At 47.8% G+C, this 12,974-nt stretch overlaps 1 long non-coding RNA gene across 1 annotated transcript; it reads right to left on the reverse strand.

The window, feature by feature from the left end:
* Positions 1-762: 762 nt before the first annotated feature.
* Positions 763-1,194, reverse strand: LOC116808840 (uncharacterized). The gene is made up of 3 exons (XR_005981838.2): positions 1,094-1,194; positions 974-1,015; positions 763-886 (listed from the first exon to the last, which is right to left on the reverse strand). It is a non-coding gene; the product is annotated as an uncharacterized lncRNA (long non-coding RNA).
* Positions 1,195-12,974: the final 11,780 nt, after the last annotated feature.

The raw sequence follows: 12,974 nt of genomic DNA on the forward strand, positions 1-12,974 counted from the left end.
CCCCAGGAATTGGGCTATTACAGGCTATGCAGCAGGGCAGAGCAGCTCCGGGAGAAATACGTGCAGGCACCCGTGATGCAGGACAGGACGTGACAAACGACAGGACAGGAGAGGGAGAGAGAGATTTGCACAAGAAGGTCTGCAAAGACCAAGAGACCCAAACAACCAAGAGTGCACCAGACACAAGTGACAGGACACACACCGGAACTGCTCTGCCCTGTGCACCTCAGCACTGAGATCAAAAGAAACACTTTCCCTTTAGGTGGACTATAGGAGACGCTTCTTGGACATCCCCATCTCTAAAACAGACACAAAAACCCCTTCTAGAAAGTCCCAACCCACCACCCCACTTCCATCCCCTCTGTGGGTCGTAACCCTCAACTTATCTTGCATGCATTCTGAGGATGCAAATCCCTGTTGGCTGCAGAAGGACGCCATCTGCCTGTCTGGTAAGTTCCAGCTGTCACCTCTTGGTCTGCCAACAGGAAGAAAACCAAACATCAGTGCACAGTCTTAACAGCACATTGGCCAAAACCTGATAATTCTGCTACTCACCATTCTCCTCAGAATGCCCGTGTTCTGGGCCAGTAAACTTTGGGCGTGCTTGGATTCTGATGCCATCATTGCAGGGTACACCTAGGTTAAATGGAGACAAGGCGACATGGCATTGCTGAAACTCAAGTGGACTCTCACTCCTCCTCCCTACCTCCCTGACTTACTGCAATTCCTTGGCCACTGCTCTGGGCTACCAGGATGGGACCATGAAATACAAAATTGGAAGGTTTCATCACAGGGTCCTGGAATACTTCCACCGAGATCACAAGTGCAGGAAACCTGGTCCATCAGCCAGTTGCTGACAGAGGTATGTGCACTCCAAGTCGATTCCCTAAAGCACAGAGACAAGAATGGATGCTTACAGCTGCAACAAAAACTGAAACCTTATCAAGAACAACTGCTTCTGTCCACTGCTCACCTGGCACACTGGGCTTTGACTGCTGCTATCCGTCTGGACCTCCTAAAAATAAAGGCACAGAACAGGGCTGTAACAGAGTCACCATTTAGACTTCCCCTGTAAATGTAAACAATGACTGACCTGCTCATGGGAAGTTCCTCAGCAAGGACTGGGGCCCTCCGCCACAGACTTGAAATGTCTGCATCTGAAAGGAAGTTAGGACTAATGTCAAACCGCTGCAGGACAACAGTACCAAACATGTTATGTCAATCTCCTAACACAATCTAGAGCCCAGCTACACCCTGCATTACTAATTTCAAGTCCCCAGGACTTGTGCTATTACAGGCTATGCAGCAGGGCAGAGCAGGTCCGGTACAAATATGTGCAGACACCCGTGACACAGGACAGGACATGACAAACCAGGAGACAGAGCAGGGAGGGAGAGCTTTTGATGAGAAGAAAGGACTGAGACCCAAAGAACAGAGAGTGCACCAGAGACAAGTGACAGGACACACACCGGAACTGCTCTGCCCTGCACACCTCAGCACTGAGATCAAAACAGACACTTTGCATTTAGGTGGGCTTAGGAGACTCTTCTTCAACATCCCCATCTCCAAAACTGACTAAAAACCCCTCCTGGGGAGTCCCAACCTGGCACCTCTCTTCCATCCCCTCTGTGGGTTGTAGCCCTTGACTTATCTTGCACATATCTGGGGATGCAAATCCCTGTTGGCTGCAGAAGAAGGCCATCTGCCTGTCTGGTAAGTTCCAGCTGTCACCTCTTGGCCTGCCAAGAGAAAGAAAACCAAACATCGGTGCACAGCCTTAACAGCACATTGGCCAAAACCTGATAATTTTGCTACTCACCATCCTCCTCAGAATGCCCGGGTTCTTGGCCTGCACGCTCCGGGTGTGGTTGGATTCTGACGCCATCATTGCAGGGTACACCTAGGCTAAGGGGACACAATGCTGAAACTCGAGGGGACTCTCACTCCTCCTCCCTACCTCCCCCAACTCACCACAACTCCTTGGCCACTGCTCTGGGCTACCAGGATGGGACCTTGAAATGCAAAATCGGAAGGCTTCATCACAGGGTCCTGTAATACTTCCAGAGGGCTCATAAGTGCAGGAAACCCAGTCCATCAGCCAGCTGGTGACAGGGGCTTGGCATACTCCCAATGGATTCCCTAAAGCGCAAAAACAAGAAAGGATGTTTACAGTGTCACAAAAAACTGAAACCTGAGTGAGAAAAACTGCTTCTGTCCACTGCTCACCTGGCACACTAGGCCTTTACTGCTGCTATCTGCCTGGACCTCCTAAAAATAAAGGCACAGAACAGGGCTGTAACAGAGTCACCATTTAGACTTCCCCTGTAAATGTAAACAATGACTGACCTGCTCATGGGAAGTTCCTCAGCAAGGACTGGGGCCCTCTGCCACAGACTTGAAATGTTTGCATCTGAAAGGAAGTTAGGACTAGTATCAAACAGGTGCAAGAAAACTTAACACCACCAAACATGTTATGTCAATCTCCTAACACAATCTAGAGCCCAGCTACACCCTGCATTACTAATTTCAAGTCCCCAGGACTTGTGCTATTGCAGGCTAAGCAGCAGGGCAGAGCAGCTCTAGGACAAATATGTGCAGACACCTGTGACACTGGACAGGACATGAAAAACAAGGGGACAGGCCAGGGAGAGAGAGCTTTTGATGAGAAGAAAGGACCGAGAGACCCAAAGAACACAGAGTGCACCAGAGACAAGTGACAGGACACACACCAGAACTGCTCTGCCCTGCGCACCTCAGCACTGTGATCAAAACAGACACTTTTCCTTTAGCTGGCCTAAGTAGACACTTCTTGGACATCCTCATCTCTAAAACGAACTCAAAAACCCCTCCTGGGGAGTCTCAACCTGGCACCTCTCTTCCATCCCCTCTGTGGGTTGTACCTCTTGACTTATCTGTCATATATCTGGGGCTTCAAATCCCCATTGGGTGCAGAAGGGGGCCACTACTCCCATCCCCAGGCCGCAGCCCTGACTTATCTTTTGTATGACTGGAAATGTGAATCCACGTTGGACCTGAAATGAGTCTGCCTCGGAAGGGATCTCCTGTTAGCCTCTTAGTCAGCTAGAATAAAGAACAGGAAAATAAATGGTTGAGTTTAGTGTTATGTGGGCCAAATCCCAGCAAGTCAGATACTTATCCTCTCCTGAGTGTGCCTGGGTGCTCAAGTCTCCAGCTCCATCCCTAGTCTAAGGTTTGGCTGTTATTAGGAGTAGCACCTGGTTTAGAGAGGCAAAGTTACATGGCATTTCTGTGAGTTCAGTGGATGAGCTTGTGTGCTGTATGACACACAGATGCCTCTGCTATGCTTGTGAAAAGCCTTGCAAATAGACACCATTTCTCACCCTACTGCCTGCAAAACCCCGCCACAATAACTCTTAACTGGGTACCTTGCTCACTCTCCCACTCCTAGTCCCAATCCTCAACTCACCTGAAACCTCAATCTCAGACATCATCTTTGACACAGGGCAGATCCCTTTTGGAACATGATCACTCTGCTGAAAAAATGTTGTACTCGACACAACCTGGAATTACAGGAAGTTGCACTCCTCCTAAACAAAAACAAAAAAACAAACCAAAAAATGTCAGAGATTACAGAAGCACTTCACCACCCCTGAATGCACAACCCCAAATCATGAAATTAAATACTCCCTGTGTTCAGTGTTGTTTTCTTCACAGTATCTTCAAAGCCTCTGTTACATTAGAAGCCCAAAAGCACCTACAGAGAACAAGCTAAGCTGAAAGAGCCTCTTCACCAAAATGAGAGGAGAGCTCTTACCCCAGTGGATCCCAGAGAGGGAATGAAGCCCCTTGGCAAAGCCTGGGGTTAATATACCCCTGATTGGGCCCGCCTCTCATTCCCATGACACCCAGGAAAAGGGAGGGGGCAAACCCCACCGGGTATAAAAGCCTTCAGAGAATCTCTGGCTGTTTGGCTCCTCTGATTTGAATTCAAGGGGAATAAAGGGCTGGATATAGAAGAAAACTCTTCAGGGAAATGCCAGAGCTTTCTTTTGTGCTACATCTACTTGGAGCAAAAGGGCAAGAAAACTGGTAAGAAATAAAACTTTGTTTTTAGGCAGCATATCTAGATAAGTTGGGTATCCCCATAATTTAAACCCCTTCTCTCTTCATAATCCCTGTCTTTTCTGGGAGTGCTGTGGAAGGTCTGGGGGTTCTAGGGAGGGACTGACGCAATAAAAGGGGAAAGTTGAAAGCTCTCCCATGGAACCCCACATGTTGCCCAGCCGACTCGGGTGCTGCCCCTTGGCAAGAGGTCTCTTCCCTCGGCATTTTCTCAAAGGGATGCTTCGTGCTCAAGTGGGTCCGGCTGCTCCCCGGTCCCTGCTGGATGTTCCGACCGTAGTTCCTGGAGGGACACTTGGGATACCCCTGTTAGCCCCTCTGGATTAGCAGCTCCCTGTGCAGGTGTGCCCAGGTAGCTGCACTGAAAACAGCTCGTTAAGTGGGGAGCTGCTACACCTAAGAGTGGGGGATGAGGTGAAGAAAGGTCCTGCAGGGTGATCCCTCCCCTACGCAGCCCTTTGTCTAACCCTTAAACAATGGGGTGCCAAACTTTCATTTCCAAGATAATTAACAGTCTTTCCTCTATGTGTGCCCCTGGCCAAACAGGAATTGTGCTTCCGCAATTGTAAAGGGTGAACGATTTCTCAGAGACCGCATCTGCCAACACCAGGAACTCTTGCTGCCCTTGGAGAGCAGCACGCCTCCAGTGAACAGACATTGACACACGGGGAGGGTGAGGCTGGTTTTACAGGGAAAAATGGCAGAGGTCGGGTCACGAGGCCTGTGGCTCCGAGTGATTTCCTACGTCTCGTTCTGAATGGCACGGGATTTATCCTGGAGCAAAACTGCTGCCAGCAAGAATTCTGCCTGCCCTGGAAGGAAGAAGCACCTCCTCCAAACTGACATCAGGAACCGGGGAGGGTGAGCTATGTTTCACAGAGAAAAGGGCCTGTGATAGAGTCCACGAGCCAGGGGCCATGAAAGAAGGGCCGCCCCATGAAAATCTGAATGGAGAAGGATTTGTCCTGGACCCAAGCTGCCCCCACGTCTGATAGTAATAGGGTTTAAAATCATGGGGATTTAGGGTTTAAAGGCAAATTAAGCTTAGTAGGCCCTGAAAAGAAAATAAACACCCTAAGTACAGGAAGATTTCGTACCTTACTAGAACTTCACCTGTGTAGCTAGTACATGATAAATGATATAGTTGTTAGATGTGATGATTGTTTAGTAATTAAATATAATTATTGTTTAGTCGTAAGAATAATTATGAGAAACTGTGGTCAGGGACCTAAGAAAGATCACGAGAAACTCATGTCAATGTATACAATAGAACAATGTAAGTTTAATAATTAATATGTAAGTTATATAATGATAGAATATAAAATACATTCAGCTCGAAAGCCGTGTTGGAGTCAGATGTGGGTCTGTACCCCTGATTCCCAGAGCTCTCAATAAAAGCACCTGCATATAATCATATCCCGTAATTATGTGTGTTCCTGAACGCTAACACGTTGACCAGGGGTTGCCTTGAAAATCCCAAGCACAACTCGCAAAATGACATCAGGAACCTGGACTGGTGAGTTTTCTTTCCCAGGGAAAAGGGCCGAATGTGGCTGAATGCAGAAAATCCTAACATTGAAGGATGTGTCCCGGACCCAAGCTGCCACCACCTCAAACTTGTGCTGCCCTGACAGTCCCAAGGGAGCCCTGCAAACTGACACCAGGGACCTGGGCTGCTGAATTTGCTTTCGCAATGTAGATATCCCTCATTCATTCCCAGGGCCCTGTGACCCCCCTGGGTTGTCAGGTCCCAAGTTTCCTTTTGCCTCCTCAATGTCAAAACAGTGCAGGATTACTCCCAGTCCGAATCTCCCACCCCCAAGTACTCGGGGGTTTTTTTCATGCCGAATACCTGTTGCAAACTGACAGTACAAAGCTTGGGGCTTGATTTTTTCTGTCTGGATTTCTCCTTGAGAAATCTGCCACCATATAACCCTAACCACAACCACCTTGCTTTGCTCAGAATTCACAACCTTCAGACCAGCAGCATGACACCTGACCCGCTGGCCCTCCACCAGCACCTTCCCAAAGCATTCCACTGCATTCCAGTAGTACTCGGCATTTTCAGCGGGCATCCCGTCTGACCCACATCCTGACCCCAAAAATGCACCAAGGAATTCTAAAATAGCCATTAGGAAGGTGTAACAATACTCTAAAAGACACCAGAAAAGTCTAAAAAGCCTTCAAATATCCCCTAAATATTCCTAATAGTCCTGCAAAAAAACTACTCAAGGAAGCCTGCTCAGCCTCCAAGCCCCTTCCAGTTGCTCTCTGGCCCACAGATGTCATCCCTACCTTTTTGCAGCGGGGCCTGTTGTCCTCTGAGCGTTCTGGCGTTGTCCTGGTGTGAGGGTTGCTGCCGTGTTCCGGTGTGGTCTCGCTGCGAGGCTTGCTGTGTTGCGCTGCTGTTGTTAGGGGTGAAAAGGGAAAAGGCTGCTTAGGGTGAGGTTAGGGCTGGGGTGAGGGGTGATGCACCTGTACCCTAACTTGCCTCCTAAGCTGTACCCTGTAGCCCTGATCTCCACTAGACTGTCCAGCCCTCAAACCCTCTCCCTTTACTCCTCAACCCCTCCCTCTGCCCCCCAGCCCTCAAGCTCTGTGTGTCACCCTCGAGCCCCCCTTTGCCCCTCAAGCCCCCTCTCAGCTGCCCCTCAGCTCCTGTGTGCCACCCTTAATCCCTCTCCTTTGCCCCTCAGCCCCCAGCTTCTCTGTGTCACCCTCCAGCTGCCCCTGCCCCCCTCAGCATCTGTCTGTGTCACCCACTGTCCCTTCCCCCTGTTCCTCCCTCAGCTCCCAGCCTCTGTCACCCTCAAGCCCACACAGTGCCCCTCAAGCTGCCCCTCAGCCTCTATGCCATGAAAAGACCCTAAAAAACCATAAAAATGACCTAAAAACCCCTCATCTTAAAAATGTCTTAAAACCCCCACAAAAACATAAAAATAGCCTCAGAATACCCTTAAAATACAATAAAAATACACTACTTAAAAAAAAAAAAAAAAACTAAAACACCCCTAAAAATCCCCAAAGAACCTTAAAAAAACCCCAAAGTATTCTTAAAAGAGCTCCAAAAACAGCCCCAAAATCCTTAAAACACACTGATAAGACCCTAAAATCCATAAAACTTCCCTCAAAAAACCTAAAAATACATGAGTCCTAAGAGGCCTCCACATACCCCCAATAGTCCTAAAAAAGCCCTAAACAATTTTAAATAGTCCTAAAAAAGCCCCAAGAACACCCCCACAAAAAAAACCCCCTTAAAATTCTAATTAGTACTAAGAAAGCCCTTAAAATACCCTTAAAAATCTTTTAAAAGCCCTGAAAAAGCCCTAAAAGTATCCTAAATGTTCTCAGAAAGTTCCTCAAAAGTTCCTGTGAGAAAACCCCTCAAATATCCTTTAAAAACACTAAAAAAAAACCACTAAAGAAAGTGGCTCAGTCCCCAGGCTCTACCAGTCACTCTCTAGCCAGCAAACATCATCCCTACCTTTTAATTAAAGTCACTGCCTGCAGCTGCTGGGAGGGTTCTGGGGCTGTCCCAGCATTAGGGTCACTGCCTGTAGCTGCTGTTGGGGAAAACTGGTGTTCTAGAGATTCTTCTTGGGGTGAGCTTAGGGCTGGGGTGAGGGCTGCTGCTGTACCCTAAGCCTTCCCGGTACCCTATCTCCTGTCCTTTGTACCCCTAACCCTCAGTGTCAGCTCTCCACTTGTCAAGTCCCCCCTCTTTGCCCCTCAGCCCACAATGTCTGTGTGCCACCCCAAGGTCCCGACACTGTCCCTTGGCCCCCTAACCTTTACCGTGCACTCCCCACCCAGGGAGGGGTGGGTTTTAGGGTGAGGTTAAGGGTGGTGTGAGGGCTGGTTCACCTGTCACTCTCAGGTACCCCCCACTTTGTTCTCAAGGCACCCCCTGCCTCTCAACCTCCTTGTGTCACCCTCCATTCCCCCAGTGCAGCCTCTCAGTGTCTCTGTGCCACCCTGGAGCCCCCCTTTTTACTCCTACAGACCCCTTCTGCTCCTCAGCCTCCTTGTGTCACCCTCCAGCTCCCCACCGCAGCCTCTCAGCATCTCTGTGCCCCCCGTTTTACTCCTACAGACACCTTCTGCCTCTCAGCTGCCCCCACCCTCTGTGCCACCCTCCAGCCCCCTGCCCTCAGCCCCAGGTCCCTTTGTGACACCGTGCAGCCCACAGATGTCATCCCTGCCTGTTTTATTTTGGTGTTGTCCTGCTGTGAAGGCTGCACTATCCCCACAAGTCTGGGCTCCCATGTGGTCCTGCAGGGAGACACAGGTGGGCGGTGGGGGGAGTGAGGGATGGGGCAGGGGCAGGATGGGGAGGGGTGAAGGGTGTAGAGAGAGTAGGATGGGGGGGGGGCTGGAAGTACAGATAGGGGTGAAGGGGGGAGACAGGGACAGAGAAGAACAGGGGTGAAGGGAGAAGGTGAGGGTAGGAGGGGGCACCACATATCTGACAGATAAAAGCTGCAGCAGAAAAACACCTGCTGCAAACCTACATAAGGAACCCAGGGAAAAGGGCCGTTGTTTGTGCTCGGGGGCCTGCGACCCTGAGGTGGCAGCTGCCTGCAAAAAATCCAAATGACAAAGGTTGTGTCCCAGGCCCAAGCTGCCCCTGCCTCAAAGCCTTACCCTAAACTGAACCCTAAATCCTAATCTAAACGCAAACCCTAACCCAACCCTAACCTCAAATACATCTAATAATAATAATACTTCTAAAATTAAACTTGAATAACAATAACCGTAGAAAATGGCGGCGCCCACGGCATCACGTGACGGGGGCAAAGATGGCGGCGCTGGGGGTATTACATCATAGGGCAAACATGGCGGCGCCCACGGCATCACGTGACGGGGGCAAAGATGGCGGCGCTGGGGGTATTACATCACAGGGTAAAGATGGCGGCGCCCACGGTATCACGTGACGGGGCAAAGATGGCGGCGCCCAGGGCATTCACGTGCTGAGGCAAAGATGGCGGTGCCCATAGCGTCACGTGACGGTGATAAGATGGCGCCCCTGATGCATCACGTGACGGGAGCAAAGATGGCGCCACCTGTTACATCACGTGACTGGACAAATATGGCGGCGCTCAGGTCGTCATGCGACGAGTCAAATATGGCGGCGACCATCGCATCACGTGACTGGTTCAAAAATGGCCGCGCCCGAAGTGTCACGTGATGGGGCAAAGATGGCGGCTTTCGGGACGGGGTCGATTTTGGCGGTTTTTGGCGGTTTTTTGTGTGCCCTCCGCACGCCCTGCGTGCCGTGGTGCTGTTCCAGTGCACCCGCACCGGAGGACGCCGCGCGAGATTGTTTTTGGAGTGCGGGATTGGTGTCGGAATTTCGGACAGGCGGCTGTAGGGGCGGCTAATGCTTGGGGTCTTTTCTGAGGCGCTGGGGGCGGTGCGAGGGGAGGGGTCGGGGCACCGACGCGGTGACGTCACGCGGTGACGCAGCACAGGGGCGGGCCGGAGGGAGGCGTGTGTGCAGTGCGCGAATTGCACCGGCAGGCGGCGCTGCGAGACCGAGGGGTGGGCGCGCTGCCGGCCGGCGGCTGAGGGCGCAGAGCGCCTGTTTGTGTAATTCTATCCTTGTGATGTTGATTTATTAAAAAAAAAAAAAAAAAGGATATTGATCTAGTACCGATATCCAACTGTGACGGACAAAATCTCTCTAAGAGTTTAAAGTTAGAAAGTGTGTGTTTATTCGACACCGGGCAGCGTGTGGGATAGCTCCCAAATCCACACCCCGCCTTCCAAGTGATTACAGAGCCCTTTTATCAGTACAAGTATTGAATACCCAAAATACAAATACATATTCATCATTTTGGTACATCCCCTTCCTCGCTTCGTATCTAATAATTTCAAAAGCTATTAAGCATGAAGTTTGTTCCTTGAAATGGGTCGGTGGTTCCTTTCATGGGGATGAGTACCAAAATGAGGGAGTAAATTAAGTCCTCCTCGTTCTGGCCTTTCTACCGTTTCAATGCAAATATGACAAATGAACTCTTGGTAGAACTCCAATTCCTTGTCTTCAATTGGTTTCAGAACAGAGGAGGCCCACAATTGTCTTATGTTCCTAAAAGCAATTTGTCAGTTTCTATATTCTTCATTATAACCCCAGCTAATTAAACATTGTGTTGACAAGCAATCAATTAATTACTAGTTAACTACTAACTCTTAACTTTATCAAGGCCTACTCATTTATTTTAATTAACTCTAGTAAGACTTGTCACTAACTAAAATCTTAGCTCCTCTAAAATCTCTAAATCCCTTAAGATTTACATTTCACTGTGATTAACTCTTGCTTGTATCATTATTCGACTGGTGGGGTTGATGGGAGTATTGGTGCCGTGGTTGCTGCATATTGCTATTGCTACTTGCCAGCTGGATCACTAATTAGGGGCCCTATATCTATTAGGAAAAAGAAGAAAAACTGTCTGGTGCAGCAGTAGAAAATTTCAGGCTCCAGGGGAGTAAATAATTGTCTTTAAATAATTATTTAAAGGTTTGGTTGGGTTTTTTTGTTTGTTTTTTTTTTTACTCCAAGGGAGCCTGAAGTTTTTACTGCTGGTTTTTTAAAGCTAGAAAGGAAAGCAGAGTTAGAAATAAAGGTAGAAATAGAGAGTAACAAAGGGTTAAAAAAAGTTGAAGTTGGAGAGAAAAAGAGACAGGAAAAAAAAACTAGGAAAACAGTGGCAAACAGTGAAAAAAGAAAGAGAGTGAAAAATGAGAAGGGTTAGAGTGAAAAAGAAAGAGAGTAAAAAAGGGAAAAAGGCAAGTAACACAAACTAAAAAATCTCCACCACAGAACCAACTACCAGCAAAAAAAATAAAAACACATTACACATTTTTCACTAACAATTTTTATCTCATCACAAAAATGAAGCAAAAATAAAAAACAACCATATAGAATCGCACACAGCAAATAAAAAAAAACACTTTAAAAAAAAATCCAACCAACTTACTAAACTCAATATTTGCCACTAAGTTTCATTTTAAAGCTTTTTCCCTTCATAAACCGTGTTTCTCCAAAGCTTTCAAATTGTGTCAAGGTTCAAAATCACCACAAGGAAGATCTGAAAAATGCCTTTACATTTCCTTTCCTCCTCCCTGAAGCTACATCAGTCTGACATAAGGTGTTAGTGCTACTTCCACAGAAGTTTGCCTCATTTGAACTGCTGGCCTGCAACAGCTACAACAAAATATGCCTTGCTTGAAGTATTTCAGCACTTACTGAGCAATTCTTTCTTTCGGTCCTTCTGAGCCAGGGCCTGCAGGTCCTCCTGCAGCTGCAGCTCTTTGCTGACAAGGCTCCACTTGTGCAGCAGCAGCTCCCTGCTGGAGAGGACGCTGTCACTGACCACCAAACGCCTCATCTCCCTAAAAGCCTCCACAACAACAGCATGGTATTGCAGCACAGATCTGAGGGTGCTGAACAACTCACTCATCTTGGCCAGAGCTACATTAGTCCTGGCAAAGGAAAACACGAGTGCCATGCGTGCAAATCCATCACTACAGCTCTTAATCCCTACTGTCAGAATGGCCAGGAATTAGGGAACAAAGGACTTGACACCAACTGGGCATCGCATTTTACTTGATTCCCCATGTAGTCATGGGGACACCTAAATCCTCCTGTCAAAGAAATCCCATCCAAATTCACTACTCAACACACAAACTGAAGGTGAAAAAAAGTGTAAATTTGCAACCCTAGATCCCCTGTCAGATATGGGAAAGGAACAGTTAGTTTCTCTGATGTTAGAGCAATCTAGCCCAGATATTGGGCAAAAACTCCAGAAGCTGAAGGAGCCTGTAAACAGAGGCTCAGAGGCATTCATGGGAGAAGGATGGAAAGTGTACAATAATAGGGACCAACAAAAGAGGAAAGAACTCACTACAGCCATTACAGCCATACTGGCAGCTCTGGATCAGCACCAGCGTGAGGGTGTGGGCGAGGCAGAGGCAGAAAAACCAGAGGCAGAGGAGGCTCAAACCAGCCGCAGATTAAGTTGGGGCCAAATCAATGTGCATATTGTAAGAAAGAAGGACACTGGGAACGCCAGTGCCTGGAGTTAGCAGACAAAGTACAAGAAACTACTGTAGCCACTCTAGATTATAATGAATGACGGGGACCGCCAGATCTTACCCTAGCAGACGTGCTGGTTAAAATACAGCCATGGAATGATAGAGGATTTGAATTTTTAGTAGATACTGGAGCCACACTTTCAGTCTTAAATCAAGCACTGATTCTAAAAATAAAAAACATATTCAAGTAGTAAGAGCCACTGACCAGCCAGAAAATGCATTCTTCCTGAGACCACTTAAATACAAAATCAGGAAGAAGATGGAAATACACCAGTTTCTTTATTTACCTAATTCATCCATATCTCTGCTAGCCAGGGATTTGCTTGAAAATTTAAAAGCCACAATTGAGCTTAAAGAAGGAAAAATTATATTTAAGGTACCTGAAGACAAACTGATTTTACCATTAGGACTGACAATTGACACAAGACCAACAAACAATAGTAACTATTTAGAGCAAATACTGAATCAAGTGTACCCAGGAGTATGGGATACCAATACCCAGTCAAGATCAAAATGGGCAGACCCTTTTAAAACTGAACTACAGACAGGAGTTAGGACAGTAGTCAGAAAGCAATACCCTTTAAGGTTGCAAACCAGAAAATGAATAGAGCAAATAACCAATAAATTCCTGACATTAGGATTGCTGAAAGAATGTGAATCAGAATTTAATACTCCTATATTACCAGCAAAGAAACCTAATGGAACTTGTAGACTACTGCGAGATTTATGGGCAGTTAATGGATTTGTTGCAAATCCCTATACCTTGCTAACTAAAC

This window comes from Taeniopygia guttata, chromosome 13 (assembly GCF_048771995.1).
Source record: "Taeniopygia guttata chromosome 13, bTaeGut7.mat, whole genome shotgun sequence".
In the NCBI taxonomy this organism is placed as follows: domain Eukaryota; kingdom Metazoa; phylum Chordata; class Aves; order Passeriformes; family Estrildidae; genus Taeniopygia; species Taeniopygia guttata.